Source organism: Protopterus annectens, chromosome 8.part0 (genome assembly GCF_019279795.1).
Source record: "Protopterus annectens isolate FY-2018-M chromosome 8.part0, PAN1.0, whole genome shotgun sequence".
In the NCBI taxonomy this organism is placed as follows: Eukaryota; Metazoa; Chordata; order Ceratodontiformes; family Protopteridae; genus Protopterus; species Protopterus annectens.
Window position 1 is genome coordinate 34,268,678 of NC_056741.1, and position 16,960 is coordinate 34,285,637.

The following is a 16,960-nucleotide window of genomic DNA, read 5'->3' on the forward strand; positions in this document are numbered from 1 at the left end:
CCAGTCTGGTGCAATGAGTATCATTCGGGGTCTCTCCATCCTGACTTTCAGAAGCACCTTTGTGAGAAGGGGTAATGGAGGAAAGGCATATACTGTTAGCATTTTCCAACTGAATGAGAGTGCGTCCACTCTCCAGACTTGATGGTGAAAAGTCCTTGTGCAAAATTTTGTTAGCTGATAGCTTTGAGGGCTGGCAAACAGGTCTATGTCTGGGAGCCCCCATTTTTGAGCTATCATTGCGAATACTTGTGGATCCAGTTTCCACTCGTGGGGATCCATGATGTTTCTGCTTAGGTCATCTGCCAATGTGTTCTTTTTTCCTGGCAGGAATTGAGCTTGTAATTGAACTTGGTAAACCAGTGCTGTGTTCCACAAGGTCATTGCTTACCTGCATAGAGGGTAGGAGTGTGTACCCCCTTGTTTGTTTGCTTTTTTTGAGACATTAGGAATTGCTGGTATTTAAGCATGTGAAATTGACAATTTAGTGCTCTCATAGCTAGAGTAGTTGAGGTGTAAACCTTCTTCCCCCAGCTATCTAGTGGTCTGGAGTCCATTTCTGAGGGTACAGAATTTTTAGCCATAGAAGTCTTAGCCCCTTTGGGACCCTGGGAGATTGTCCCTGGATCAGCAACAGGGCTTTTGTAAAGGAATTTGCGAAATCAAAGCGTCGCTTTATAGTTCGCTTATTGAACCTAGCACAAAACCGACAACCAGTGACGTCGTGGTCTGGGCCTAGGCAAGGTATACACAAAGAATGAAAGTCCTTATGAGGTATTTGCTTCCCACAAGAAAGGCAATTATTAACTTTTTCTGACATCGGACTGAGGCAAGAAAAGGTTCCCCAACGGGGTACTTAGCTTTGAAGACTTCGGACTGAAACTCGCTTCAAAAATCTGAGGTGTTGGCCGACCGGCACTTGCAAACTGCTTCTGCTTTGGGCACTGAGCGGCAAGAAAGAATGAAGAAAATGGCGTTGGATGCCTCTGATATACCCCTGGCACTCTAACATCAAGGAAAAAGCAACAGCAACCAACGCCAGACCAAGACTTTGGAATTCGGGCCGACTGCGGGACCGCCTGAGGGCAGGATAACCCAAGTGTGATGACTGCAGCAGGGTAACACGATGAACATGTATAACTGAGTAGAATGCCTAACCAGGCATGTCCAACTGTATACAGCAGTCTTCAGACCTACCACTGAGTACAATGCCTAACCAGGCATGTCCAACTGTGTTCAGCAGTCATCTGAATTGTAACTGAGTATATTGCCTAACTAGGCATGTCCAACTGTATTCAGTAGTCAACAGCCCTATAACTGAGTACAATGCTTAACCAGGCATGTCCAACTATATACGGCAGTCATCAGACCTATCACTGAGTACAATGCCTAACCAGACATGTCCAACTTTATTCAGCAATCATCAGACCTATAACTGAGTACAATGCCTAACAAAGCATGTCCAATTGTATTAAGCTATCATCAAACCTACAACTGAGTACAATTTCTAACCAGGCATGTCCAAAGGTATTCAGTAATTATCAGACCTATAACTGACTAAAATGCAGAACCAGGCATGTCCAATTGTATCCAGCCGTCATCAGACCTATAACTGAGTACAATGCCTAACAGGTCATGTCCAACTGTATTCAGCAATCATCACACATATAACTGAGTACAATGCATAACCAGGCATGTCCAACTGTATTCAGCAGTCATCAGACCTATAACTTTTAGAATTTATGTATAATTTGAGATAATCTGTCATCAGTTTTCTTTTTTACTTTTAAAACTTAAATTTATTGTAACTGTTTTGCTTAGCATTTGATTTTTGCCTACTGTGACTTTAACAATGTTTAAATATGCCTAATACCTACTGTAACCTACATTTTCTGGAGCTTTTCTCCCCAGGACTCCATTGAAAACGGGTTCTTTTTGGCCCAATGGACTATCCTGGTAAACCAACTGCAAATAAAATAAATAAATAAATAACTGAGTACAATGCCTAACCAGGCATGTCCAACTGTATTCAGCAGTCATCAGAACTATAACTGAGTACAATGCCTAACCAGGCATGTTCAACTGTATGCAGCAGTCATCCGACCTATATTTAAGTACAATGTCTAACCAGGCATGTCCAACTGTATTCAGCAGTCATCAAACCTATCACTGAGTACAATGCCTAACCAGACATGTCCAACTGTATTAGCAGTCATCAGAACTATAACTGAGTATGATGCCTAACCAAGCATGTCGAACTGTATTCAGCACTCATCAGACCTATCACTGAGTACAATGCGTAACCAGGCATATCCAACTTTATTCAGCCATCATTAGACCTATTACTGAGTACAGTGCCTAACCAGGCATGTCCAACTGTATTCACCAGTCATTAGACCTATAACCGACTACAATGCCTAACCAGGCATGTCCAATTGTATTTAGCAGTCATCAGACCTATAACTGAGTAGAATGCCTAACCAGGCCTATCCAACTGTATTCAGCAATCATAAGAACTATAACGGAGTACAATGCCTAAACAGATATGTCCAACTCTATTCAGCCGTCATCAGACCTACACTGGGTACAATGCCTAACCAGGCATTTCCAACTTTATTCAGTAATCATCAGACGTATAACTGAGTACAATGCCTAACCAGGCATGTCCAACTGTATTCAGCAGTCATCAGACCTATAACTAAGTGGAATGCCTAACCAGGTATGTCCAACTCTATTCAGCCGTCATCAGACCTATCACTGAGTACAATGCCTAACTAGGCATGTTCAACTGTATTCAGCAGTCATCAGATCTATCACCATGTACAATGCCTAACCAGGCATGTCCAACTGTATTCAGCAGTCATCAGACTTAAAACCGAGTACAATGCCTAACCAGGCATGCTGAACTGAATTCAGGAGTTATCAGACATATAACTGAGTACAGTGCCTAACCAGACATGTCCAACTGAATTCCGCAGTCATCAGACCTCTAACTGAGTACAATGCCTAACCAGGCATTTCCAACTGTATTCAGCAGTCATCAGACCTATCTGAGTACAATGCCTAACCTGGCATGTCTAACTATATTCAGCAGTCATCAGACCTATAATGAGTTAAATGCTTAACCAGGCATGTCCAACTGTATTCAGCAGTCATCAGATCTCTCACTGAGTACAGCTCATTTCATAGACAAACTTTCAAGCGAAATGGGTTTCAGTTAAATGGGATGTCAGCGAATAGAAGTAGACCCCACTGAGTACAGTGCCTAACCAGGCATGTCCAAATGTGTTCAGCCGGGTCTACTTCTATTCGCTGACATCCCATTTAACTGAAACCCATTTCGCTGACAGCCCCATTTCATAGACAAAAGTAATCAGGGCAAAAACCTGGGATTTGCCCCCCTCCCCACTGTTGTGTGACTGTGGAGTTGTAATATATAGTTGGGGGGGTGTGGGGGGCACAGCCCCCCACACTGGGGGGGTGTGGGGGGGCAAAGCCCCCCACCTTGAAAGTTTGTCTATGAAATGAGCTGTCAGTGAAATGGGTTTCAGTGAAATGGGATGTCAGCGAATAGAAGTAGACCCCACTGAGTACCGTGCCTAACCAGGCATGTCCAAATGTGTTCAGCCATTATCAGACCTAAAACTGAGTACAATGCCTAACAAGGCATGTCCAATTGTATTCAGCCAGAGACTCCCCAGACTCTGGAATAGATTGCCCATACATGTCAAGCAGAGTGCCTCTTTGGCCCTCTTCAAAAGGAACCTTGACGATTGGTTGGGAGAAAGGAAATTCACCCCGGGGATCATGTCAGTCGCCCTGCTAGACAGGGGTCCCAGGAAGTAAATAGTGTAGGAAAAAATAGCCTGGGAATAGTTATAGCTAGGCTTGTATAGGCCCTAGGGCTGATAGCCTAGTACCAACCTATGAACCTATGAACCTATGAACCATCATCCGAACTAAAACTGAGTACAATGCCTAACCAGGCATGCCCAACTGTATTCAGCCATCACCAGACCTAAAAGTGAGTACAGTGCCTAATCAGGCATGTCCAACTGTATTCAGCAGGCATCAGACCTATAACTGAGTACAATGCCTAACCAGGTATTTCCAACTGTATTCAGCTGTCATCAGATCTATAAATGAGTACAATGCCTAACCAGGTATGTCTAACTGTAGTCAGCAGTCATCAGACCTATAACTGAGTACAATGCCTATCCCAACATGTCCAACTGTATTCAGCTGTCATTAGACCTAAAGCTGAGTACAATGCCTAACCAGGCATGTCCAACTGTATTCACCAGTCATCAGAACTAAAACTGAGTACAATGCCTAACAGGGCATGTCCAACTGTATTCAGCAGTCATCAGGCCTATCACTGAGTACAATGCCTAACCATGCATGTCCAACTGTATTCAGCAGTCATCACACCTATAACCGAGTACAATGCCTAACCAGGCATGTACAACTGTATTCAGCCGTCATCAGATCTATAACTAAGTACAATGTCTAACCAGGCATGTCCAGCTGTATTCAGCCATCATCAGACCTATAACCGAGTACAATGCCTAACCAGGCATGTACAACTGTATTCAGCCGTCATCAGACCTATAACTGAGTACAATGCCTAACCAGGCATGTCCAGCTGTATTCAGCCGTCATCAGACCTATAACTTTGCACAGTTTCTAACCAGGCACGTCCAAAGGTATTCATTAGTAATCAAACCTTTAACTGAGTACAATGCCTAACCAGACATGTCCAACTTTATTCAGCAGTCATCAGAGCTATAACGGAGTACAATGCCTAACCAGGCATGTCTAAATGTATTCAACAGTCATCAGAACTATAAATCTGTACAAATCCTAACCAGGCATGTCCAACTGTATTCAGCAGTCATCAGACCTATAACTGAGTACAATGCTTAACCAGGCATGTCCAACTGTATTCAGCAGTTATCAGAACTATAACTGAGTACAATGCTTAATCAGGCATGTCCAACTGAATTCAGCAGTCATCAGACCTATAACAAAGTACAATGCCTAACCAGGCCTGTCCAACTGTATTCAGCAGTCATCAGACCTTTAACTGAGTACAATGCCTAACCAGACATGTCCAAGTGAATTCAGCAGTCATTAGACGTATAACTGAGTACAATGTCTAACCAGGCATGTCCAACTGTGTTCAGCAGTCACCAGACCTATCACTGAGTACAATGCCTAACTAGGCATGTCCACTTTTATTCAGCAGTCATTAGACCTATCACTGAGTACAATACCTAACCAGGCATGTTGAGCTGTATTCAGCAGTCATCAGACTTACAACTGAGGACAATGCCTAACCAGGCATGTCCAACTGTATTCAGCAGTCTTCAGAACTGTAACTGAGTACAATGCCTAACCAGGCATGTCCAACTTTATTCAGCAGTCAGCAGACCTATAACTGAGTACAATGCGTAACCAAGCATGTCCAACTGTATTCAGCCATCATCAGACCTACAACTGAGTACAATTTCTAACCAGGCATGTCCAAAGGTATTCAGTAGTCATCAGACCTATAACTGACTAAAATGCTGAACCAGACATGACCAATTGTATTCAGCTGTCATCAGACCTATAACTGAGTACAATGCCTAACAGGGCATGTCCAACTGTATTCAGCAATCATAACACATATAACTGAGTACAATGCATAACCAGGCATGTCCAACTGTATTCAGCAGTCATCAGACCTATAACTGAGTGCAATCCCTAAAGTACAGATGTCCTTCATGGATGCATCTGCAGTCATCACATATGGGTTGTCCTGCCTCAGGCAGCCCTTCGGTCGGCCGGATTCCAAAGTCTGGGTCCGGCATCGGCTGATGTCGCACTTTCCCCAACGTCAGAGTGCCTGGGGTATAAAAGCATCAGCCGACGCCATCTTCCCCAGTCTTTCTTGCCGCGTGGTGCCCGAAGCAGAAGCAGTTCGCAAGTGCCGGTCGGCCAGCTCCTGTAATTCAGCTACCGAAGACTTCAAAAAGCTAAGTACCCCGTTGGGGACTCTTTCTTGCCTCAGCCGATGTCAGATAAAGTTAATAATTGTTTAACTTGTGGGAAACAAATACCTCATAAGGATTTCCACTCTTACTGCCTCCCGTGCCTAGGCCCAGACCACGATGTCTCGGCCTGTTCAGCCTGTGCTTCCTTCAACCGACGCACTCTTAGACGTCGGGCGGAGTTTGCAGAGGAATTTTTTGGGGCTAGTTTTTCATATAAGATGCCGTCGGAGACTCCGACTTCTCATTTAGTTAAGAAACGGAAGGACAAGGACCGACACACATGGGCCGCGGTTTCGGCTGAAACCACGGCCAGGCCTACCGTGAGTGTCTTGGTCTCGGCTGAAACAGAGTCCTTGGTACTTCCAATTACCGAAACCACTCAACCGACTACCTCGGTCCCGGAGGCCCCAGCTGAGTCGGTTATTGAATTTCCAACAGAAACTGGTGTCCTTAAACCTTCCGACACCATTCCTTTAGACAAATCTACACCAGCAAGTGGTGCAGCCAGGCCTCCTGCATCCATGTCCATTAAGGCATTCTCCAGGGCTAAAGCTGCTAAACTCTCAAAAGCTTTGCCTCCCAAGGTTATCCCTCAGGGACCCTCTACTGGTTCACAGATTCTAAGCTTAGCAGAGGATCTTATATCCTTAATTAGGGGCTCTCAACCTCATCTGGACAGGGGCTCTCAACCTCCTCCAGACAAAAGGCCCAGGGTTGAGCCCTCTGATCCCCACTCCTCAGATGAGGCCTCTGGTGGCTCTACTCTCTCGGACCACCAGGAGGAGGCTTTTTGGCCTATGAGGATTCTGATGCAGAGGAATCTATTCCCTCGGCCTCCCCTCCTGAAGAGTTTTCCTTTGGGGAGACACTACACTCCATGAGAGAGCATTTAAAATGGCAGGGCCAGGAATTCTCTGATTCCAGGAAAAGATTAAGGACCTTTTTACATTTGCCTCAGCATAGACCTTTAGCTATTCCTCCTGTTTTGAATGTCATTGATGATGTGTACTCTGACTCTAGCACTACCCCTGATTCTCTCCCTCCGGCTCCTGCCAAACCCGATAGGTACTACAAGGTCCCGGACTCACCTATTTACCTTTACAAGGCCCACTCTGCTGATCCAGAAACTATTTCCCAGGGTCCTAAAGGGGTTGCAGCTGCCACTGCTAAAAATCCTCTCCCCTCTGAAAGGGAGTCTAGAGCTTTAGAGAGATGGGGTAAAAAAGTGTATACTTCTGCTACTCTTTCTATGCGGGCATTAAATTGTCAGTTTCATATGATACAGTACCAAGAGTATTTGTTAGATGAATTGCATAAAAAACTGTCTTCACCTAACCCCCTAGACCGCAAGTCACTTCAGGATCTGGTACATAACTCACAACAGGTTAGCAACCATTTCTTGCAATGTGGTTATGATGCATTGGAAGCTTCATGTAGGTCAGCTATGACTGGCGCAGTCATACGTAGGCATGCTTGGCTGAAGGAACAATTTCTGCCAGACCATGTTAAAGCAAAGCTGCTGGATGCTCCTCTGGAAAAGCAAAAGTTATTTGGCTCCATGGCTCAGGAGGTCCTAAAGAAATTTGAAGAAAAGGCAAAATCCGTACAAAACAGTCAAAGAGTTTCTCCAAGTACAACCACCAAGATTCAGCAGGAATTGGCCTTCCAAGAATTGGTCCTTTCCAGACACAGAGAGGTTTCAGAGAGGCAAGAACAGGCATGCCAGAGGTAGAGGGCAAGCTAGAGGCTCCTACAGAGGACGTCAATGGCAGCCTCCCAACCAGAGAGGTAATGCAGGACCTTCAACTGCTGCACAAGGACAGGCTCAATGACTTTACTTTGACACCGCCAACCAGGGCTCAATTGGAAGCACCTTTGGGCAGAAAGCTTTTCTTATTCTCAGAAAATTGGCACAGTATTACAAGGGACAAATGGACACTGCAAATAATAGACAAAGGATACAGGTTTCATTTCCACACATTACCAAAAAGAAAGGGCATGCCAGACCTGCCACAGAATCAAAGGGCAGAGGCTTTGAAACAAATTTCCAGCTTAATGCAAATGAAAGCTATAGAAAAGGTTCCTCTCTCAGAACAAGGCCAAGGATTTTATTCCAGACTATTCCTTGTTCCAAGAAAAGAAAAACAATGGAGGCCTATTCTCGACTTGTCCGCACTGAATACTTATCTCATTGTGCCAAAGTTCAAAATGCTGACTCTACAGCAGCTCCTTCCCATGCTGGGCAAGGGTCTTGGCTGGTAACTCTAGACCTCAAGGAGGCATACCTGCATGTCCCTATCAGACAAAGTTGCAGAAGACACCTCAGATTTCTTGCAGGGTCAGAGCATTATCAATTCTCAGCATTGCCCTTTGGCTTATCTACTGCACCCAGAGTATTCACGAAATGCCTGGCATCAGTAATTGCACACTGCAGACTTCAGGGGATTCAAATATACCCATATCTGGACGACTGCCTTATACAAGCGGACAGCCAACAAACTTTGGTAAAACACTTGAATTATGCCATCCACCTACTTCAGGCCTTGGGATATACAGTCAACTTTCACAAATCAAGACTTGTTCCATCCCAAAGAATAACCTTTCTGGGTGCAGATCTAGATACAACCACCCAAATGGCCTTCCTCACAGAAGAAAAACAAAATCAACTACCAGATTACTTCAAAAATCTGACAAGACAAATCCAGCTAACTGCAAGGAAAATCCTGCAGGCCCTGGTTACATGGCTTCTTGCATCCTTCTGATTCCGCAAGCAAGACTACATATGAGGAAACTACAATGGTACCTAAGGAGTTTATGGACTCAGCACAGTCACAGCCTGGAAACTTTGATACCACTCATTCCATGCCTTCAAAAGGAATTTCTGTGGTGGGCTCAAGCAAGCCAGTCAAACAGGGGTCTGCCTTTCAGCAAACCAATAGCCAGCCAAACCATTACAACAGATGCTTCAGACCACGGATGGGGAGTGCACATGGAGGGCAGATGCATTCAAGGTCTATGGTCACAAAAAGAGCTATGCATGCACATAAACCAAAAGGAAATGCTGGCAGTGATACATGCAGTCGAAGCCTTCAAACCCTTTCTGCATCATGGCCATCTGCTAATAAGGACAGACAACACCACGGTTATGTGGTACATAAACAAGCAAGGAGGCACCCATTCCTATCCTCTTTGCAGGCTGGCAATGAATCTATGGGAACTTTCCTTGAAACTCAATATACAGCTACAATCCCAGTTTGTGCCAGGGAAAGACAATATACTGGCGGACAGCTTAAGCAGAAATATCATGGATGCACACGAATGGGTGCTGCACCCAGACATCTTTCTACAGATAACACAATCATGGGGGAGGCCGGACTTAGATCTTTTTGCCTCCCCCAACAATCATCAACTGAAGAAATTCTGCTCAAGGACATACCACCCACAAGCATGGAAAGTGGACGCCCTCTCTTTCAGCTGGAGAACTCTGACAGTGTATGCATTTCCACCTCTCCCATTAATGACCAAGGTTTTACTGAAGATCAGGACAGAGCAGCCAAAAGTGATTCTGATAGCTCCGGACTGGCCAAGACAGCACTGGTACCTACTGTTAAAGAGCCTGTCACGCACGAAACCATGGCCTCTTCCTCTATGGCCACTTCTACTGACACAGCACAATTACAAACTCTGCATTCCAACCTGAAAACCTTGCAACTAACAGCCTGGAAAATACCTTGACTCCTCCTCAGGACAAGCTATCCCAGAGAGTGAAAGATATTATTATGGAAGCTCGCCGGCCTTCCACAAGAAAGGCATATTCAGCAAAATGGAAAAGATTTCACATTTGGAACACCACAAAGGGCCTAGATGCGACAGTGATGAACATGGCACATATCCTGGAATACTTGGCAGAAATGTTCCACAATGGTCTGTCTTACTCTTCCATTAAAATTCATGCTTCAGCAATTTCAGCAGAGTACAATACTGATCCACCTGTCTTCTCTCATCTTCTCCTAAGACAGTTTCTAAGAGGAATCAAAAACATCAATCCTCCAAGGAAACCACCTCTACCTACTTGGGACCTTAACTTTGTGCTGGAAAAACTAACACTGCCTCCCTTTGAACCAGCAGCATCTGCAGAACTACAGTTCCTGTCTTGGAAGACTGCTTTCCTTCTGGCCATAACCTCAGCAAGAAGAGTATCTGAGTTACAGGCCCTTATGGCAGTACAGCCATTTCTTATTTTTCATCAGGACAGAGTTTCATTGAGAACCAATCCTACATTTATGCCAAAGGTGGTATTCAGGGTTTCATTAAATCAAGCTATTCACTTGCCTACCTTCTTTCCAAATCCACAAAACAAAGGGGAGAAACTTCTGCACACCCTGGACATACACAGACAGTTGCTACTACTTGGACAGAACTAAAGGTTACAGAAAAACTGACCAGCTGTTGGTAGCATATGCTGCTGGTACACAAGGAAAATCAATTTCCAAACAGACAATTTCAAAATGGATAGGGGATTGCATTCGTTTTTGTTACTCCTTTCATGGAAAAACTGTGCCAGCTAACATTAGACCTCATTCCACGAGAGCCACAGCCACCTCCACAGCCTTCTTAAGAGGGGTGGCTACCAAGGACATTTTAGAAGCTGCTACATGGAGCTCCGTGCATACATTTGCCAAGCATTACAATTTGCCTTTATACTCCAGATCCAGAGCAGGGTTTGCTACGGCAGTCCTGCAGGGTATCTTAACTACACCATCCTTTTCTTAGTACCTCCACCCCCAGATTGGCTATGGTATTCTACCCATATGTGATGACTGCAGATGCATCCTTGAAGGACATAGTACAGTTTTGTACCTACCATAAATGTAGATGTCCGATAGGTATGCATCTGCAGTCAGGTACCCTCCTCCTTCCCCTCTGTGGTATTTCTTGGGTACTTACCCTCTTATAGCTAGCTGGGTGATCTATTATGGTGTATTTGTTTTTATATTATTGTGCATGTTTGGATTTTTAAATGCATCTCTCCAAATTTAGCCTTCCTTAGAGGGCACCTGGCATCTGGGGCAAGAAAAACTGAGGAAGATGGCGTCTGCTGATGCTTTTATACCCCAGGCACTCTGACGCCGGGAAAGGCGACATCAGCGACGGACCCAGACTTTGTAATCCAGCCGACCGAAGGGCTGCCTGAGGCAGGACAACCCATATGTGATGACTACAGTTGCATACCTATCGGACATCTACATTTATGGTAGGTACAAAACTGTACTTTGTGTACACTTACCATAAATGTAGATGTTCGAGTGCTAATACAGCTGCAGTCATAACAGATGGGTTCTCCTGCCATCAGGTGGGTCCTCGGTTGACCAAATTCCAAAGTCTAGGTCCGGCGTCGGTTGTCGTTGCTTCTTCCCTGACGTCAGTGCGACAGGGGTATAAAAGAACCAGCCGACGCCATTTTCTTCAGTTTTTCTTGCCCCAGATGTCAGGTGCCCCCAGAAGGAAGGCAATACATAAAATTAGGTAATAATGCAATGCAATATAATCAAAAAACAGTAGTTGCAAGCAAATACACCATCAAAGAATACCCCTAGAGGGGAAGGAGGGAGGGAAACCTGGACTGCAGCTGTATTAGCACTCTAACATCTACATTTATGGTAGGTACAAAACTGTACTATGTTCATCGTGCATACAGCTGCAGTCATAACAGATGGGTAGAATCCTAAACCTAAGAAAGGGGTGGTAGGCACTAGGTGTAACTAGGAGGAGCCAAAATGCCCTGCAAGACTGCAGTAGCAAAGCCTGCTCTAGATTTGGAGTATAATGGAAGGTTGTAGTGCTTGGAGAAGGTTTGCACAGAACTCCAAGTGGCTGCTTCCAAAATATCCTTGGTAGGAACTCCTCTGAGGAAGGCTGCAGAGGTGGCTGTGGCCCTGGTGGAATGAGTTCTAATGCCTGTAGGTACAGTTTTGCCATGAAAGGAATAGCAAAAGCGTATGCAGTGGGCTATCCATTTTGAAATTGTCTGTTTGGAAATTGGCTTTCCTTGAGCTCCTACTGCATAGGCCACAAAGAGCTGTTCTGATTTTCTGAAAGGTTTTGTTCTGTCCAAATAATAATGCAGTTGTCTGTGGATGTCCAAGGAATGTAGTAATCTCTCCCCTTTGTTTTGAGGATTAGAATAAAAAGTAGGTAAATGTATGGCCTGATTTAAAGCTACCCTGGATACCACTTTAGGCATAAAGTATGGGTTGGTTCATAAGGAAACTCTGTCCTGATGGAAGATGATAAAAGGCTGGACAGCCACGAGAGCCTGTAATTCTGAAACTCTATGAGCTGAGGTGATAGCCAGAAGGAAAGCTGTTTTCCAGGACAAATATTGCAAATCTGATGAAGCAGCTGGCTCAAAAGGAGGCAGCGTCAGTTTTTCCAGAATTAAATTAAGATCCCAAGCAGGCATTGGTTGTTTCCTTGGAGGTCTTAAATTCTTAGCCCCTCTGAGGAACTGTCTTAAGAGAGGGTGAGAGAATAAAGGTGGATCAGTGTTGTATTCTGCAGAAATGGCTGAGGCATGGATTTTGATGGAGGAGAAAGAAAGTCCACTGCTTAGCAGTTCAGTCAGATGCTGTAGTATTTGAGGAAAATTCAGTTTTCCAGGGTCCTGGCCCTTTTTCTCATTCCAGACGCAAAAACATTTCCATTTTGTGGAGTAAGCTTTTCTAGTTGATGGCCTTCTGGCCTCCAAAATGACATCCTGCACCTCCTTGGAGAGTAGGGCCTGCTGTGATGCTAAGGAATCTTCCATGCGGCTAGATTGAGTGTTTTTAGCTGACTGTGAAGAGTTTTGAAGCTGTATTGAGTCAGAAGAATAGGCATTAGAGGCAGGGTCCATGGTGCAGAATGCGTCAGGCTCCTCAGGAGTGGGTACCAGTGTTGCCTTGGCCAGTCCGGAGCAATGAGTATCATCTTTGGTCTGTCTGCTCTGGTCTTCAATAGAACTTTGGGCAGCAGAGGAAGAGGTGGGAAGGCATAAACTGTCATTGATGTCCAGCTGAAAGATAGAGCGTCCACTATCCAGGCCTTTGAATGGAAGATCCTTGAGCAGAATTTTGTCAATTGATGATTTTTGTGGGAGGCAAATAGATCATTGTCTGGCCTTCCCCATTCTTGGATTATTTCTGTAAAAACTTTTGGATGCAACTTCCATTCGTGTGGATCTGTCATATTCCTCCTTAGGTTGTCTGCCAGAGTGTTTTCCTTGCCTGGCAAGTACTGTGCTTGTAGTTCCATTTGTAAGTCCATGGCCATGTTCCAAAGTGACATGGCCAGTCTGCATAGGGGGTAAGAATGTGTTCCTCCCTGCTTGTTTATGTACCACATAACTGTGGTGTTGTCCATTCTTATCAATAGTTGACCTGGTTGTAGAAAGTTCTTGAAAGCTATAATAGCATTTATTACTGCTAGCATTTCTTTTTGATTGATGTGAAGGTGCTTTTCTTTTTGGGACCATTTGCCCTGAACCGATCTGTCATGTGCGCCCCCCAGGCGTAGTCCAAGGCGTCTGTTGTGATGACTTGATTTGCTTGAGGCTTGCTGAAAGGAAGACCTGTGTTTGTTTGACATGCTTGAGCCCACCACAGAAATTCCTTTTGCAGACATGGAATTAGTGGTATTATTGTTTCCAAACTATGGCTGTGTTGAGACCATATGTTTTTCAGGTACCATTGTAGTTTCCTCATATGCAGCTTTGCACATGGGATTAGTAAGATGCAAGATGCCATGAATCCCAGAGTCTGCAGGATTTTCCTTGCAGTAAGCCTGGTGCAATTTGCTAGTGTTCTGAAGTATTGAATTAGTTGCCCCTGCTTCTCTGGCGTGAGGTTGGCCATCTGGGTGTTTGTGTCCAAGTTGGCACCCAGGAAAATTATCTTCCGAGAGGGTATTAGCCTTGATTTCTTTTTGTTGACTGTGTATCCCAGAGAGTTCAATAACATTATTACATAAGCCAGATGTTTCAGAAGAATGTGTTTGCTGTCTGCTTGGATCAGGTAGTCGTCCAAATAGGGATATATTTGTATCCCTTGAAGTCTGCAGTAGGCAATTACTGATGCCAGGCATTTCGGGGATACTCTGGGCAGTAGATAAGCCAAAGGGCAATGCAGAGAATTGATAATGAGTTGAACCTGCAAGAAATCTGAGGTATCTTCTGCAATTTTGTCTGATTGGGACATGCAGGTATGCCTCCTTGAGGTCCAATGTTACCAGCCAAGACTCCTTGCCCAGCATGGGAAGAAGCTGCTGTAGAGTGAGCATCTTGAATTTTGGTACAAGTAGAAATGTGTTTAGGATGGATAGATCCAAAATAGGTCTCCAATCTTTTCCCTTCCTTGGCACCAGAAATAGCCTGGAATAAAACCCTTGACTTTATTCGTGCGTAGGTACCTCTTGAATAGCTTTCATGTTTATGAGATCTGTAATTTGCCTTTGTGCCTCTGCCCTTTGATTGTGTGGCAGGTTTGGCATGCCTCTCATTTTTGGAAGGGTGTGAAAATGGAATTTGTAGCCTCTGTTTATAATGTCCAGGATCCATTTGTCCTTTGTGACAATATGCCAATTTTTTGAAAATAATGCCAGCTTTCCTCCCAAGGGGGCTGCCATTTGGGACCTGGTTGGCATGCAAAGGGGAAAGTCATTGGGTTTGCTTTCTGAAAGATTGTGAGTTGTCCTCACCACCTCTTTGTGTAGGAGCTTGCCATTGTCTGCCTCTATACGATCCTTGGGATTGTCCTCTGCCCCTCAGGCGCCTGTATCTGCCTCTTTGGGGTCTGTCTGTGGCAGGAAAGGACCAGTTTTTGGAAGGCCAATTTCTACTAAAACGTGGGGGTTGAACCTGTAGAAATTCTTTCACAGTTTGCATTGATTTAGCCTTTTCCTCCATTTTCCTTAATACCTCCTCAGCATTAGCACCAAATAGTATCATTTTGAAGAGGGGCGTCCAGTAATTTAGCTTTGACATGATCAGGCAAGGCTTGTTCCTTGAGCCAGGCATGCCTACGTATGACTGATCCTGTAACAGCAGCTCTGCATGAGGCCTCTAGAGCATCAAAACCACATTGTAAGGTATGCTTACCCACTTGTTCTGCACTATGCATCAAATCCTGCAACTCCTTCAAGTCTGGTTGTTCAGGTTGTGATATTTTACTTTTCAATTGTGATAACAAAAACTGTTGGTATTTTAGCATATGAAACTGACAGTTTAAGGCCCTCATGGATAAGGTAGCCGAGGTATATACCTTTTTCCCCACCTTTCTAAGGATCTGGAATCTCTTGGAAGGCAATGGATTTTTAGCAATGGAGGCCTTAACTCCCTTGGGGCCCTGTGAGATGGTTTCTGGGTCAGCAGCATGGCTCTTGTATAGAAATTGGTGTGAGTCAGGGACCCTGTAGTACCTGTCAGGCTTAACTGGAGCTGGAGGTAGAGAGTCCAGGTTAAGGCAAGCCTCTGAGTAAACATCATCTAGGATGTCCAAGACAGGAGGTATAGCCAGAGGCCTGTGCTGAGGAAGCAAGAGAAATTCCCTGAGCCTTTTCTTGGAATCAGAATAATCCAGGCCTTCCCAGTGGAAGTGTTCCCTTAAGGTATGCAAAGTTTCCCCAAATGAGTAATCCTCAGGGGGGGATAAAGAAGGGATGGACTCCTCTGCATCAGAGTCTTCAAAAATGGAGTAAGAATGTTCCTGATCATCAGAGTGCTCTGAAATAATGGAGCCCTGATCAGAGGAGGGGGGATCTTCCTCCACTCTAGGCCTTTTGTCCGGAGGGGCTGAGAACCTCTGATAAGAGTAATTAAATCCTCAGCCATTTTAAGCATCTGTTTCTTAGGCATGAGGCCTGGAGATGGGCCCTGTGTAGCTGGTCTCTTAGAGTGCATGGTTGATTTAGACTTAGTGAAAGCCTTAATAGAGAAAGAAGAGGAAGGTCTGAAGACAACTTGAGTGGAGGTGGACCTGTCCACATTCTGAGTTTCAACGCCAACAGTGGCTTCGGTATCTGTAGTTGGGGTGTGGGCCGAGGAGCCTGCGACCTCGGGTACTGGAGACGCCGTCAAAGACAAGTCATCGGTAGGCAGGGGCTGCGTAAGCACCTCACTGAGAACCGGAACACGTGTAGCCGGCTTTGGCTTGGTGTCGGTAGAGGCCGCGGACCTCGCGTGTTGGTCCTTGTCTTTTCAGTTTTTAGACAAAACCGGAGTCGGAGAATCCGACGACATAGTATAGTTAAATGCTTTACCAAAATAATGCTGGGCGAACTCCGACTGACGCTTAATAGTGCGTTTGTTGAATGTAGCACAAAAGCGGCAGGCCGAGACCTCGTGGTCTGGGCCTAAACAAGGTATACAGAGGGAATGGAAATCCTTATGTGGTATTTGCTTCCCACAAGAAATACAATTATTAACTTTGTCTGACATCGGTCTGAGGCAAGAAAAGATTCCCCAATGGGGTACTTAGCTTTTAAGAAGACTTCGGTTTCCAAATTTCAGTAATCTCAGGAGCTGGCCGACCGGCACTTGCGAACTGCTTCTGCTTCGGGAACCGCGCAGCAAGAAAGACTGAAGAAAATGGCGTCGGCTGGTTCTTTTATACCCCTGTCATGCTGACGTCAGGGAAGAAGCGACGACAGCTGACGCCGGACCTAGACTTTGGAATTCAGCCGACCGAGGACCTGCCTGATGGCAGGAGAACCCATCTGTTATGACTGCAGCTGTATACACGATGAACATCCAGGCATGTCCAACTGTATTCAGCAGTCATCAGAACTATAACTGAGTACAATGCCTAACCAGGCATGTCCAACTGTATTCAGCAGTCATCAGACCTATAACTAAGTACAATGTCTAACCGGGGCAATGTTTTCAACGGGAT